At 37.2% G+C, this 17034-nt stretch overlaps 1 protein-coding gene across 1 annotated transcript in view; it reads left to right on the forward strand.

Annotated features, from left to right (window-relative positions):
• The window catches only part of RSPO3 (R-spondin 3), a 642258-nt gene that overhangs the window by 345208 nt on the left and 280016 nt on the right, over positions 1 to 17034 (forward strand). The window lies entirely within an intron of this gene.

Raw genomic sequence — 17034 nt, forward strand, 5'->3', positions numbered from 1 at the left:
TGGACATTTATTGCAATTCAGTGCTTCCAGAGACTATAGATGAAAAAAAATGGGAGTTAATTTATCTGTTTTCTCACCATCTCCAGCTTTCTATCTACCTCCACCATTTTTGAATTCCCAAGTGCCTTTTAGCATCCTGGACACTGAATACCTAATTGTTGAACCAAAAGTCAAATGAGTGCCATGGTACCAAAACCTCATTTAAACAGGTTTCCTTTGCTCTCTTCTAATTTTGATTTACAATTGCATTGTTAATTTGTAGTACTTGGGTAGTTATAATCTTAACTAGGCTAGGCTTTCTATTTTGGATTTTTTCCAAATTTATAAGAATTTTTATTATAATAGTTACCTAAATTTGGAAAATTACTTCAGAAGAGAGGTGATTCCCAAGTGCCTTAACATTGGAATTTCATCCTTTTTTTTATTGTTTATGGCTCTTAGATTTCTTAAGAGGAATTTCCTTATCTTCATAAAGTATCTGTGCCTTTTATGTGGAAAGCCTTTAAAGGTGTGTTATATTTTTATCTAATACTGCACAAAACATTGCACTGAATTATGTAACGAATCCTAGACTTTACATGGTCCCTTCTTCATCTCTACTGCACTGAGGAAAATACATATCCCTTAGTAAAAAGTTATAAAAAAAGTTACTTTTAGCTTGGCATATTGCAAGGTATAGCATGGTCCTGTACAAGTGTTGCTTAAAATAAAACAGTGTGTTTTTAGGGATACTGCTTCATAATTGAATTTGACTTGTTATGTAATACTACAGTTATGCTCTATTTAAGCACAATTATTTGTTTTTTGGTCAAATGAGGATTCTTTAAAGACAGTGAGTTTAAAGCAAACAAATCTCTGTTGACTCATAAGTTTTACTTTAAATTTTTGAAGTCATGAAATAAATATATCTATTTAAAAGAAAGAGCTGGGAATACAAAAAGAAGCAAAAGGCAGTCCTTAACCTCAAGAAGCTCACTATCTATTGAGGGAGACAACAAGAGAACATTCTGATGATGATGATGATGATGATGATAACTGTGTTTGTCCTTCATTCTTAAAGATCGTATTGCTGTGTCATGTGGTGTTGCTGTGTCATGCAAGTGAATTGGATTTGAGTGAGGGGGTGTTGTGCAAAGTAACCAACCTTACTTTCTTCTTTGGAATCATTTGGTTCCAGTGGCCAGATATGAAACAGGATGATTGGAGATGATCCTGGATGTGGGACAATCAGGGTTAAATGAAAGACCCAAGCTGGTAAGTGACTTTGCACAGCCCAAACAATCAATGCACCAGGTGAATAAGCAATAATTCAGTGATTAAGCATTAGAATTAAGGCTTGTAGATGATAGGATTTTTAAAAAACTGGAGAAGCCAGGAGGCTGAAATGAGGAGGGAGGTATTCTAGGCTTGGGAGGCAGCCAGAGAAAATGCCTGCAGTCAAGATTCGAAATATCTTGGTTTTAGAACAGCAGAGGACCAGGGGTCATGGATCAAAGAAAACCTCTTGGGGGAATAAAGCAAAGAATGCTGAAGTTGGAAGGAGATAGGTTATGAATGACTTGGCTTTGAATGGTCAAGCAGAGGATATTGAAGTTCAGGATGAAATAAGGAACTACTGGAGTTTATTGAGAGGAGAGAATGGGGCAGCTAGGTGGTACAGTGGATGGAGCACTGATTTTGGAGTCAGAAGGACAGGAGTTTGAATCCAACCTCAGATACTTACTTTCTGTGTGACCTTGGGCAAGTCATTTAATCTTCACTACCTCACATCCAGGGTCATCTCCAGTCATCCTGATTCATATCTGGCTACTGGATCTACATAGTTTTGGAGAAGAAAGTGAAACTTGTGCCTTAGCACAGCAACCCCTCACTCATATCCAATTCATGTACTTATCATGGCATCACCTCCATGATATCATAATTATTTTCAAGGACAAAGAACAAACACTATATTTGCTTTTAGAAAATAACTTAATGTTTGAATGAAGGATGGACTAGAATGAGGAGAGATTTGAAACAGGCTGTTGGGAGCCAGGGTCTCTAAGCTGTTTGACACAGTTGCAGGAAGAAGACTCAAGGCAGTCACACTGCCTGATGGAACATTTCCTTCTTCAATATATATAGGGATTTCATGTACACCAATATTTATAGATTTATTATTGATTGCAATATTTAGTCACCCTAATAGTAGAATGACTATAAAGGAAGGATTTCAGAAAAATTCCTTGAATAAAACAGATTGTAAACTCTGTCCAAATTTAATAGGACTGCCTCTCCCTGAGGCATACAAAGGGCTTCAACATCATGAAGTCTCTGGAAAACCCAATACTGGGAATTCCAAGGAGATGTCAGAATATATATATACAGGGAAAACAGATACAAGATGGGTCAGATAGAATTCCAGGGAAATTAATAGTTTTGCCCCCCTTACCATACAGAGGAATATATGAAAAAGATGGTGAGAAAATAGTTAGTACAGGTGACTGATATGTGAACTCCAGCAGCTTTAGTTTCATGGGAAAGAATAAAAGAATCACATAAACTGTGGTTTCTACCAACAAGGCCTGAAAGAAAAATTGGTTATTGTAAGAGTTAATGGATGGGTGGACAAGCATAAAGACCCTCATTATAGATTGTTAAGGAAGTGTATTGAAAAACATTACTTACACAAAAAATATAAAAAAAACTTTCCATTAAAAGAATTGCTTAATTAATAACTTTAAATGAATTAACAATTATACAATGTAGTAATAAATAAGGTAACAGACAGGTTGAGGTCATCATTGTCTGAGTAGGGTTAAGAAATCAATTAACTATATGATTATTAATTAAACTTGTAATCACATGATTAAAACTTGTAACCATATGAACTATATGATTGATGATGAAAATTGTACACTTTTGTAACCAAGGAAATGATCTTAGCTTGCTTGCTTGAAACATACATGATTCTGAGACTATAAAAATAAATCTAAGCAGCTGACAGTCAGTCAACCTGCTCCTGCCTTTACCCCTGTGTTGACTCAACTCATTTCGCCGACTCTATCCCTCCTGTCAGGTTCTAAGGACCCCTCTGAGACTGGACCCCTGCAACAGGCTATTGCAATAGTCCAGTCATGAAGTGATGAGGGCAAGAATGTTGATAATATCAGAAGACTGGAAGGGGGAATAGTCAAGAGATGTTGCCAAGATGAATAATTTAGGTCTTGGCAACAGAATTAGATATTGGGGTGAAAGACAGTGAAGAGTCAAAGATCACACTTAACTTTTGTGCCTGAAGGATTAGGAGGATTGTGTTAACCTTCACAATGACTAGTGGGAAAGATGTGGTGGGGGTAGGCAGAAGATAAGTTCATCTTGTTGAGTTTCACTTATTGTTGTTTGTCCTTTGTTCTTAAAGATGACTAAGATATCAGGAAGGTGATGCCATTGATTTAGGGAGGATGTTGTGACTTCTGTAGGGAATTCTGTTGTTCAAAGTGACTCCATTCCAGGATGGGAGTGGTCTTGGATTGTTTAACTTTCCTCCACCTTCCTTCCCCCTTCTCCCAGCTTCCCAGCTCCAGCTACCTGACTGCCCATTGACACTGGTGTGACAGGAAATGACATGTTGAACTTAGAGGTCATGTACTTTGGGGCAGGAAGGACCAGTCTATAGCTTGCCTATTGGGAAGATACCTGAACCAGGTGCTGAATCACTCCCCAAGCACCACTCTTTGTCCAACTCACTTCAGAAGTGCATTTAAGAAGAAGCACCACCCCTCCTCAGGCTTGCTCTCTCTCTCTCTTCTGGACTCTACCTGCAAGGATAGGCCTTGTGCTCCCTAGGCCTTGTGCTTCCTAGGCCACGTGCTCCCAACCTAGGTGCTGCTAGCACATCATGGGCCCCCATGCCATGTGACTGGCTAGACTAAACCAGTCCTCATAGCTCTCTCTCTCTAACTTCCCCTATCCTGTTGTCAAAGTGCTTAAACTACTTTTCTCTAGGATTTTTAATTTGTATACTTTGTCAGCCTTCTCACCTGAGTAGTTTAAAATCCTAGGGCTTATGTGAATTCATTCACTATTCAAAGAAACTCTCAATCTTCATCTCTCAATCCTAGTTCTCATCCCATTTCTCATAGATCTCAGTTCTCATCCACTACACCATGACCTTCAAGATAATTGAATTTAAGTGGAAAAGGACTATGAAAAGTCACTTTCTCTTCTAGAGCTATCTGGGTCCAGTGGCAAAATATGGATCAGGTCAGACCAGTGATAGCCATGGATTAAGTGGGAAGCCTTAATTTTTTAAGCTTAGGTCTTTCTCAGGTCTCAGTTTGACTGAGACAACACCCAATCAATGATTGAAGCTGGGTAAGAAATGAGGCAAAGACACCTATACTTATTAGGTATGGCCGAGATGCAGATGGGCAACTAGGTGGTCCAGTGGACTGTAGTACTGACCTCTGAGTCAGGAAGACAGCCTTACATAATTGACACTTACTAGCTGTGTGACCTTGGGCAATTCACTTAATCCTGACTGCCTCAAATCTAGGATCATCTCTATTCATCCTGATTCATATATGATCACTGGACCCAGATGGCTCTGGGGCGGGGGGAGAAAGTGAGGCTGGTGATTTATAACACAGCACCCCCTCACTCAAATCCAATTCATATGCTTGTCAATGCTTCATCTCTCTCATGTCATGGTCTTCTTCAAGAATGAAAGATAAACATCAACATTAGATGTATATCCAACAAAAGAGATTGAGAAATAATGGTCATATAGCTCAAAGAAGAGAATATTCTCCCATTAACTTAGAGAGAAGAGAAAAGGGGAAAGGGTGTTCAACAGTTTCAAAGACTGCAGAAAGATTAAGGAGAATGAGGATTGAGAAAAAAGGCATTAGATTTGGCAACTATGAGGCCATTGTGTGACAATCGCCAAACTATATAATATACTTAAGGCTTCAGTTTCCTCATATTTAAAAGATCAAAGTTAAAAGATCTCTCAAGTATCTTTCAACTCTAAAGTGATACAATTCTATCCTTAGAGAGTAACAAAGGGACGAGATAAAAACAATATACATCGAAGTTTCTTAACTTAAAAAACAAAAATTAAAAGTCCATGACCTCAAGAACCTTACCTTCAATGGCCAAAACAACATGTATTAAGTATATAAAAAAACAAATTCAGGGAAATAAAGGTAGGGATAGAGGTGAGAATAGTTAGGGAATTGAGAGGGAGGGAGGCTGGGGAATTCAGGAAAGGCTTCTTGCTTTTGCCACTTGAACTAAACTTTCAATCCCCAGAAACTGGGGATTTGGAAAGATAGGAAGTAGGTTTAAAATATAGGGGTATGGGTAGATAATAAGTGATATTTGCTCAAGTTGTATTGGCTGAACATGTATAACAGATGCCTTTTCACTCTACATGGTCTACTGCTTATATCTTCAGCTAGGAAAAAACCCAAATTATCTAGAAGTTTAAATTCATAAAGGGTCAGAACTGACTTAAATGGCATGAGCAGTACAATTTAGGAGTATCCTGTAATCTCAGATAGGCAACTGGTCTGATTTTTCTGGCCAGCTTGTATGAACTAGTAATGAAGGATGGGTCCCTTAGCCTGATAGATATTATAATTTGGTGCTCCACCCCCTCCTTGCATTGAATTATGTATATGTTTACAATGAAAAATCATTGGCTGTGTGGTCTTGAACAAGTGGTCCAGTATCTCTGATCCTCAGTTTCTTCATCTGTAACAAAAGAAACTTTCTTCTAATTCAATGACCTTTGAGGAGAAGGTCTCCTTGCTTTTTCTTCATATTAACAAGAAGTAGGCAATTAGTGGTAGTGATGAATTCCTAGCAGGCTAAATATTCTCATTGTACCTATTCAACCATATGTGAATGGGTCTATATATGACAATTTGACATGGTGTCGGGGAGCTACAATGTCAAAGAAAAGGCAGGGACTCACCTAAGCTTTCTCCTAAAAACACCTCCAAAGATTTAAATAACCCCTAATACAAATTCTGGAGTGGCAGAACCCATAAAGGATGGTATGAAACAATTTCCCCATCCAAAACAACTTAGAAGGTCAGCAGGAAAGATCTGTCACATCAGAGTGAGATGCAGGACATACCAACACAGGCCTAGCCCCAGAAAACCAGAAGCAACTCTTGGGAATGACAGAATCAGCTTTGGTAGTGGCTGCTTCTAGAATTCTCAGTTCATAGAAAATAAGGTGGTTGAACAACTAGTCAAAAGGAGATTAGGGAAGTCTTTTTGCTGGCATTGGGGACAGAGTCCTGTTGCTTTGCCCATATTCAAATACTGATTACAAGTCTGGATGTAGTACCAGGGTAAGGAGAAGCAGTAGCAGACCAGAGCTAGTGGCTATGGGGGATTGGGGACCCTTGTCATACATTCATAGGGCAAAAAAAGGTACTTGAGGTCACTCACAGACAAGTGAACAGACCAAGAGAGGAGTAAATATCTCTTCTTGGGTCATACCACCTTGGAAGAATTGAACACTTAGGGTCCCTGGAAGTATCTCTGAAAACAGCTGCATGAAAAAAATCTCAGGACAGTATGCCCTCCACCTTAGAAGCAGAACTCTTAACAAAGTTAAAAGTCAAGCAATAGGTTGGACAATGAGCAAACAGCAAAAATAGTTCTAACTATAGAAAGTTTATGTAGTGTACAGGATGATCAATATATACTGGGAACCAGATGGCAAAGACAAAGCTCCTACATCCAAAGCTTCAAAGAAGAGTATCAATTGGTGGCCAAGGAAAAGCTCAAAAAAAGATTTTTAAAATCAAGTAAGAGAGGTAGAGGAAAAATTGAAGAGAAATGAGAGTGATACAGGAAAATCATGGGAAAAAAGAATCAATAGTTTGGTAAAGTAGGCACAAAAAATAATGAAGAAAACAACACCTTAAAAAATAGAATAGTTCAAATGAGTTAAAAATGGTTTAAAAAAAAGGCACAAAAATTCAAATGAGGAGAGGAATACCCTGAAAAGCAGAATTGGCCAAATGGAAAAGAGGCACAAAAATTAACAGAATAAAAGAACTCATTAAAAATAGGATTGGGGGAGCAGCTAGGTGGCACAGTGGATAGAGCACCAGTCCTGGAGTCAGGAGTAGCTGAGTTCAAATCCGACCTCAGACACTTTAATTTACCTAGCTGTGTGACCTTGGGCAAGCCACTTAACCCCATTTGCCTTGCAAAAACCTAAAAAAAAATAGGATTGACCAAATGGAAAAGGAGGTTCAAAACCTCACTAAAGAAAAAAAATTCCTTAAAAATTAGAATTGAACAAGTGGAAGCTAATGACACTATGAGATATTAAGGAACAAGCAAAAAAAATTAAAAATAGAAAACAACTATATCATTAGAAAAACAACTGACCTAGAAAATAGATTCAGGAGAGTTAATTTATTGAATTTCTGAAAGACCATGATAAAAAAAAAGACCATTGATATCATCTTTCAAGAAATTATTGGGGGGGGGTGCAGCTAAGTGGCCCAAGTGGATAGAGCATTGTCCCTGGAGTCAAGAGGACCTGAGTTCAAAACCAGCCTCAGACACTTAATAATTACCTAGCTGTGTGACTTTGGGCAAGTCACTTAACCCCTCATTACCTTGAAAAAACAAAACAAAACAAAAAAAGAAATTATCAAGAAAAACTGACCTGGTAGTTGATGGCCTGGTAGATGATAGATTCCTTTATTCTGGAAGAAGACTATGATATCAGGGGAGATGATGCAATGACAAGCTCATGAAATGTATTTGAATGAGGGCAGATTGTGCTAAGTCACCAGTCTCACTTTCTCCTCCAGAGTCATCTGGGTCCAGTGGCCAGATATAAATCAAAACAACTGGAGATGGCCCTGGATGTGGGTTAAGTGACTTCCTCAGGGTCACATAGCTAGTAAGTGTCAATTATCTGAGGCCAGATTTGAACCCCTGTCCTCCTGACTCCAAGACCAGTGCTCTATCCACTGTGCCACTTAGCTGCCTTGATATACTAGAACTAAAGGGTAAAATAGAAGTTGAAAGAATCCACTGATCACCTCCTGAAAGAAATCCCAAAATGCAAACTCCCAGGAATATTATAGCCAAATTCCAAAGCTCCCAAGGCCAAGCAGAGCAAAGCTACCTCTTAAAAATGGCACTTTGAAATACCTAAATATTCAAGTCTAGCTATTTTGACTTCTTTAAATAATGTCTTATTTGGACTCAAATATTCTTAGTTTCTTCAGATGATCTCTTGACATTGCTTCTAGCCTCTTCATTATTTGAGTTAATCTCTTGTAGATAAAAGCTCCTTCTAGGCAAAGTTCATTTAAAAATAGTGTGATAGAACTGATACCTGTTTTCTATAAAGAGAAGTACATAAAATGGCTGGAGAGGTCATCCAATTGGACTGAAGAACTAAGACTTGAACTGGGCTTTTTCATCCTCATCATTTGGAATGTGAAAAGCCATATATATATATATATATATTTATATATATATATATAGGAAACTCGGGTCCTGGCAGTTTAGTAGAATGCCTATTGCTGGGTAGCATGTCTTTCTGCTCCAGCTTTGCTGTCAAGGCAAATATTATTGTGGAAGATATAGCAATATGCATTTTCTTAGTGATTATAAACTGTCTATTTTAATATTTTATCCTAAGTGAAAGAGAGCTGGCCTCATGAAGATCTGGTTTCAATTCCATATACTGACTGTATGACCTTGTGCAAGTATTTAATCTCTCCTTGCTTTAGGCAAGTCCTGAAGTACATAAATTACAGCTTTGCTAGAGTAAGTTTTCTTATCAAGAAGTTCTCTATTTCAATTAAAAATATCAAAAAAATAATTCTTATCATGTCATTTTAATTTAAATTTTTGTGATCCCTACATGTTTAATTATGTTTGAGTTCATACCCTAAATCACCAAGCTAACTTGAACTGGTTCTGATCCAGAATAAACATCGTTGCCAGAAGTAAACACATAACTCACATAGTTTATGATTTTCATCAATATATTCATGTAATGAGTATAACAATATAATAAATAAAATTTACATTGCCCTTTAAGATTTGCAATACACTTTACATTTCTTACTCATTTGACCACCATCACCACAACTCTTTGGGTTACATGTTAAATTATCCTTGTTTTATATATGAGGAAAAATAGACTGAGAGGTTAAGCGATATGTCCGGATCCATGCATCTAGGAAGTGTCTGAGACAGGGTATGATTTCATGTCTTTCTCACTCTGACTCTGGTGTTCAATTCATCATACCATTTAGTTCCTTCTTATATTCTCTGTGTATCCTATAGAAATGTGAAAAGCAGAGATCTTAAAACTCTAGCTTGGAGAATGCCTATAATTAAAAAGAAGACTAGTAAATGAAATAGCTATCTCATCACTCCCTTCATTGCAGGATACTATAATTATATTAATATAGTCTAATTTTTCATTTGCTGTGGACTCATATGTAGGTCAAACATAGTTTTGGTGGTGGTGTTTTTTTTTCTTGTGAACAATATCATTAACTCTGCCTTATCTCATACTTGGGTGGGTTATTTTTTAATCTAAATCATAGCTTAATGTCCTCTCAAATACTATATATATACCTAATTCCTCTCAAATTTCCATCATGTCCAAATTTAGGAAGCAAATTGTATGATTTTATAAAAATAACATGCAAAGTAGGTTTTAAAATACATACATAAATATTTTGTTTGTTTCTTCTTCAAATTTGGAATTTTATCAGTGTGAGGGTCTTTCAGTGTGGTACATGCCTCCACTGATATAGAATGGGAATTCATCTGTGATTTATAGTTTTGAACAGCTGTCTGGGAAATTGTAAAGTTAAGCATCTTAACCACAGTCATATGATTAATGTGTGGCAGAGGTAAGACATGGGTCTTTCTGATACTAGAGTCAACTATCTATTATACCATGCTGTCTTACTTAATGTTTATTTAGGATTTTAAACAGGTCATTCCTTCAGTTGGCAGTTTTGCTTTTTTGTTTTTACATTTTGTGATTGTTTTATAATGTAGTCTGATGTAGTCTGGATATGATAGTTTAAATCCATTTATGAAGTTAGATTACCTAATGGTTAGACAGAGTTTTAGTAACTCCTAGGTGTTCCCTTTACCTGCAGGACAATTATTACTAAGTGTGAATTTATATATTAACATGGAACTGCCAAAGAATGGTAAAGGCAACTTGTAACCTATACTAATTCACATGAAAACCTATTCCAAGGAAAATCATTTAAATTGCAAAAATTGATGAAATTGCTTTACTTAAATTATGCCATTCACTTCCTCAAGTCAAATGTTAATTTTTCTTTACAAAACATCAAAGTTATGTTATGATTATTCTTATTAGTAATTCTTCCTTAGTGCTTAGAGACTTGAACAAAATTAGCACGAATGCCCTGGAAATAAAATACTCATTCAATAATCTTTCTCCCCACTTAGTTGGCCTTATTTTTCTGAAGATGATACAGAACATAAAAAGCAAGATACTCTGCATTTCTGGCTACTTATTGGTAAAATAAATAGATAAAGGAAGTGAGGGAAGAGGAGAAATAAGCATTATTAATAGAAATCATGCCCTCTTATATAGATAAAATAAGGCTTTTACCTTGACTCAAGCTAAAAATACTGCTAAACATTCATCCCAACTTCACATAGTTGCACAAGTTCACATGGTCAAAAAAGTTGTACTGTGATCATAGTGCTTCAGTTTCTGTAAGATTATTATGAGACATTGCATGACTTAGAAAAGCAGTTAGTTATAGGAATATGTTAAATACAATTGTACATACATATAAAACCTATATCAGATTGTTCACTGCCACAGGGATGGGAGGGAGGGATGGGAGGATGGGAGGGATGGGAGGGAGGGAAAGGAGGATGGTAGAAAAATGTGGAACTCCACACTTTGCAAATGGCTGAATGTTAAAAACTATTTTTGCATGTATTTGGAAAAATAAGGTGAAATAAAAAGAGAAAGAAAAGCAATTAGTGTGCCTTGTATTCCCAATAGAAAAAAAGTTAATGACTAGAATGCCTGGGTTTTTGTTCAAGTTCTGACAATATTAGGGATATTAAGAGAGTCATAATTTAGCATTCTTTTTTTTTTAAGGAACTAGGAATTTGTCATTACTGGAACTCTTGCTATCTTCAACTATTTTCTGCTAAAGAATTCTAAATCTCAGGAGTCTGTCATCTCAGACTTCCTGGATGCTGAACTAAAGTTTTGCCCTAGTTAGGGCAAAATCAAGACAAGGACCTGGAAAAGGTAGCATTGGTATATAATAAAGATCACAAGACTGGTTCCTTATTTCCAATTCTTCCCATAACTAATTGTATTTCCTTGACCAAGACAGAGCTTTCTTAAGCTTCAGGTTCCCCATTTTCCAGAATGCTAGATAATGGACTAGACAATGTTATGCAGTCCCTTCCAATGCTAGGATTCTCTGCATAGCAACAATCTTTTGTACTTTGATTAGAGTCATTTATTCCCACTCCTTTCTGTCACCTTCATTTATCACCAGGGTGCATTCTTGACTCCCCATCTTGATTCAGAAAATCTCATTTTTAAAGAGACAACCTATTCCAGTTATGAAGCCAATTGAAAAAAGACAATTTCTACCCATGTGGTAGGAAAACACAGAATGAAACAGATTCTTGGCATTTCCCAGGTAGGAGCTTACAATTTTGATGTTCTGGGAATGGGCAAAGCAAGATAATTGTTATATCTGGAAGATGCTTCCTGTAGGCTGCTTCCTAGCTTTCCATTCTATGATCCAAATTTAAGGGGTCTTAGAAGTAAGTTGTGGTTTTTCTACTGTAAAAGCAAATACTGTATTTTCCCCATGTATGACACATTCTTTTTAGAAAAATTTGGAGTCTAAAAATTGGAAGTGTCTTATACAGTGGTTGTAGATTTTTTACTTGCATTTCCCACTTTCTTGTACAGGTTGTCTTTGTGCTCATTGTTTTTCATTTGTTACCAGTATATTAGGTGATGTTTTGCCACATTCTGTCCAGAAATGACTCAGAAAACATTTTCCTCCAGTGCTGAATTCAAGTTCAAAGTGATCCAGTTTGCAAAAGTGAATGGGAATTGTGCTGCTAAATGTCAGTTTGATCCTCCTCCAACTGAGAAAACAATCCAAGGCTGGCTACAGGGAGAACAAACCGTACTGAAAAAGAATGCCATGAGAAGCAAGTCAGAAAAGTGACATGAGTTAGAGAGGGAACTAAGAGATGGATTGAAGAGCAAAGAGCATTGGAATTCTTGTGTCCACAAAGATGGTTCAAAGAATTGCTGATGAAAAAGAAGTGACTGATTTCAAAAGAGGATACAATTGGAGCTTCAGTTTCATGAAACAGAATGGACTAAGCATGTGTCCCTGCGCCAGACTTTGCCCAGGTTATGCTTGTGGTCAACCCCAGACCAGAGCACAGACAGGAGAGCAGTCAGAGCCTCTCCTAAGACAGATTCGTCATCAAACACAGATGAGGATGATGGGAACTTTGACAGTGATGAGGAGTTGTATGAGTTTTATTATGAATAAAACTTGAGTTCAATAACTTTATGTAGTACTTTTTTTTCAAATTTCGGACCCCAAAATTAAGTTGTGTCTCATACATGGAGAAATACAGTAGTTCTCTCTAGCCCAACTTCAGACTTCTAGGGCTAATCCTCTCAACTATTCGGATGGACTCCCTGGGTCTGTTCTCTGCCTAAAGGAGGATTCTTACCTTCTTTCAAAGTTCACCTCAAATGCTTCCCTTTCTGAACCCCTAGGTGTTAGTCAGGGGAATGTAAGTACTGTGGAGGAAAGGGACTATTTAAAAAAAATTTGCGTGTGTAATTGGTATCTAGTACAATCCTTGAACATGGCTGGTATTTAATGAGAGCTTGAATATATTTCAGTGTTCCCACTTCAGGTATTTGCTTCATTTCCCCTGTTTTGTAGCAGGGCTGTAGGAATGAATAAAAATAGAACCACCTGTATGTTATGAGGGAAAAGATACTTACATTAATATTCATGCATGAAAAAATCCTTTTACATAGATTGCTTCAGGATAAGTTTCGTCCTGGAATTGATTTGCTAAGGGAGTGTGTTACCTCTCTTAAACTGTCCCTCTAGAAACTGAAAAATGAAGTTTTTGGTAGGGAAACTCCAATTTTGCCATTTGATTCATAAGGCTGTTTTCCATTGTAAGTCACTAATTTATTTCCCATTACTCTCTTGAAACTAATTTAAAAATAGAAGGCAATTAAAAATTCATTAGCAACAGAAAAATTCTAAAACTAGATAGTATTTAACCATCTCAAGGTGACAATACAAATAAAAACTTTTTCACTCAGGAGTAAGAAAAATAATTGATTCTATAGCTGAATAAAACAAAGGATGAACTATCTGGCATAGAAAACTCTCCATAATCTGACTTCCATGAACTTTTTCAGACTTAGTTCAGTTTACTCCCCTTCATGTCCTTGACAAGTTGTGCTGTCCTCCATCTTTGTGCCTTTGCCCAGGTTGTCCCTTGGTGTCAGTAAGGCAGTTTTTCCTCTCTTCCACATCTTAGAAGCTTAACTTTCTTCAAGGTCAGTTCAGGAACTATTTTTCAGGTAAATTCCTTCTTGGCTTCCATACCCATTTCTTTTTCTGTTGTTGTTCCAGCACAAATCAGTTACGAGCCTCCTTCTTGGTCTATGCCCAAGACAGTCCATCTCTCTGGCATATTGACTGATTGTTCCCTATGCCTGGAATGCTTTCCTTCCTCATCTATGCTTCCTGGCTTCTTTCAAATCTCAGCTAAAATCCAAACTTCTTCAAGAAAGTTTAGCTAGTTTCCCATACTGTTAAAGCTTCCCTCTGTAATTATCTCTAATTTATCCTATTTATCTCAGTCAGACATCAAAGAAGTTCTGCTACTGGACTTCAGTAACTCAGGAAGAAAGGTGAGATTGATGATTTTGTGCAATTATGCTTCACTTAAATCCAAATTCTTGCACAAGGCAAGACATCACCTATTTGCAGATGACTGCACTCAATGCAGCTTCTGAAACTGAGATACATCAGAGTATGGATCTATTCTCAAAATAAATTTGATGTTACAATTAACACTAAGAAAATAAAGGTGCTCCATTAGCCAGCACCACACTATCCATATGTGGAACCATTGGTTACAGCAAATGGGGAAGTTTTGAGTACTTGTGGACAAGTTCACTTCTTTTGGCAATGTACTTTCCAGGGAGTTATACATTGATAATGAGGTAGACACATGCATTGCCAGAGCTACCTCATCATTTGGAAGGTTCCAACAGAAAGTGTGGGAGAGAAGAGGTATTAGACTGACTACCAGACTTAAGGTCAACAGAGTTGTTGTTCTGACCTTATTGCTGTATGCCTGTGAAACTTGAAAAGTCTACCAGTCCCATGCCAAGAAACCGAATAACTTCCACTTAAATTGTCTTAGGACGATTCTGAAGGATAAAACACCAGAAACTGAGGTTCTTTCTTGAGCTAAACTGCCAAGCATTCAAATGTTACTACAGAGAGTGCAAATATGATGGACTGGCCATGTGGTTTGAATGCCAAAAAGACCATTTTATGGGAGGAGTCACACAGGGTAAGAGATCATGGAAGCTCAGAAAAATCAATATAGGGACATTAAAAAATGAAGGTCTCAGGAACTTTGAAATTGATTGTGCAGCATGGGAAACATCAGCATAGGACCTCCCAGTATAGCATGCCCTCATCAGAGAAGGTGCCATGCTCTATGAACAAGGCAGAATGGAAACAGATCAAAGGAAATGTGAGATGTGCAAGTTTAGAGTAACCATACCAGATGGATGGACTATTTGAACCCAACCTCTGGTAGAGCATTCTGGGCTCATGTTGGTCTCCTCAGCTGAATACACTGTGACTTGCCTCTTACATAATGATGTTGTTTTGGTCTTCTTCTAAAACAAACGACAAGAACCAACCAACCAATACTGATGAAATCTTAGATCAGGTTAAACAAAAATTCTAACCCACTCTTCCCTATCTAAGGATCATCCTTTAGAAAATGAACTAAAATTTCATACAGAGATATTAATAAGAACATCCCAAGGGTAAGGACAAGAAAGTGAAGTAGCCATAGACTTTCCATCTACATAATTTTAAATGTGACTTGAAAGTCTGAAGGTATTCTATTCTATGTAATAAGTCAATAGTCTGAAGGTTATTACTATTCTATGTAATAGTCAATAATCTCCATGGCAATATAATTTTATACATAAGACAAAGTTTTTCTCCTCCTGCTTTTTTCTCTTTCTGTCTTAGACCAACATGACCCTAGTTCAAAAGCTATACAAACTTTGGTAATACCAAACCAAAAAGGCTTTGATTAAGGGCCCCGAGGTTCAGCTAAATTCAGGAAGATTCATTACCTAGATTGGTCTCAGGCTAATAAATTTTTTTTCCATCAGAGTAACTTTTGAAGATTGGCCTACTAGTCATAGAGGACTTGAAATAAGTCAAGAGGAGTGAATACCTTTGTAACCTTAGGGCTTTCAATATTAGACATGTCAGTGAGCTAGATTTTTAAAATCCCCAAGTTTGTAATAATTAAAATCCTGCATGTATAGTTATTCAACATAGGAATGGTTTAAGATAATGTCCCCATTTAGAAAACAAAATCCTTTAAAAATAGGCTAGGGTAAGAGTAAGGGTTTGATATTTCAGTCCTGACTAGGTCATTCTCTCCTGAGTCACTCCCACAGCTATCCCTTGAATAAGGAAATACAAGTACATTGGGGGGGGGGGGGGAGGTTAGATTAGTCAGACCCAGTCTTCAACAAAATAAAAGGACATAAGTAGGAACAGGTCCCAGTTACAGTCACCTGAAGTTAGTAGGGGCTAGGTAAGGACTGATAAACACCTCCCCACCTACTCCCACAGTCATACATGTCTCTATTTATCCATTTAATGATCCCCTCTTGTGATCTTGTTTGGGGAAGCTTAGCTTTGAAGAAGGGAACTGCAGGTTTCAATGTCTTCAGATCCCACAGATGACAGACATAGTCAATCTCTCTCTCTCTCTCTCTCTCTCTCTCTCTCTCTCTCTCTCTCTCTCTCTCTCTCTCTCTCCCTCCCTCCCTTCTCTTTCCATCTTTTTCTCTTTGTTTCTATATTTTCCTCTCTCTCTCTCCCTCTCTGTCTCTCTTCCTCCTCTTTTTCTTCCTTTCCCTCAACCTCTCTTTTTTCACTCTCTATCTCTAGAGATACTCAAGATCTCCTTCTGTAGGGGGAAATTCTCTTTCCTCAGTCTCCTGTTATCTTAATTTTCCAAGCTGGGAAGAAATCCAACTCCCACCTCTTTAATCATTTAGATTATTTTGCAAGAGGTCAGCCAAAGCCTTACCCAAGAGCTTTTGCATCTCCTCTGATAAAAATCATGAATCCTTGGAGAAATAAAGTAGATATAAAGATTGGTGAAAAGGACAGTATAAAAACTAAGACATTGTCTCATTGCTTTTTTTTCCCTCCACTATTTCCTTCTATATAACTTGATACAACTCACTTATCCTTTCTGACAATTCATTGTTTCATCCATTAAATGAAGATAGTAATATTTTGCATACTTAAAGGTGAAGCTTGGATACAAGAAGGGGGCCAGTTGTAATTGTATTGCAGAATGTGTGAGAGAGAATAAGGTATAAAAAGCCTAGAAGGGTAGGAGGGGTCCAATTTATGAAGACTTTGAACACAAAGCAAAAGAGTTTATATTTGTTCCCAGACATAGTAGGGAGAACTTGAAGTTTAATTGAAGTAGCTCAAAAGAAATTCATGATGCTCAAATTTAGAGAATCCATTCCAAATGTTCACATGGATTATTTGTGCCTGACCTGTAGTATAGCATTGTGAGCTTGTATTGGTCTTGATCAGCCACAGTCAGACACATGCTAACCGTGATGCTATTTTTATCTTTGAGAAAGAAGGATAACCACCATTGAATAGG

This window comes from Macrotis lagotis, chromosome 5 (assembly GCF_037893015.1).
Source record: "Macrotis lagotis isolate mMagLag1 chromosome 5, bilby.v1.9.chrom.fasta, whole genome shotgun sequence".
NCBI lineage: Eukaryota > Metazoa > Chordata > Mammalia > Peramelemorphia > Peramelidae > Macrotis > Macrotis lagotis.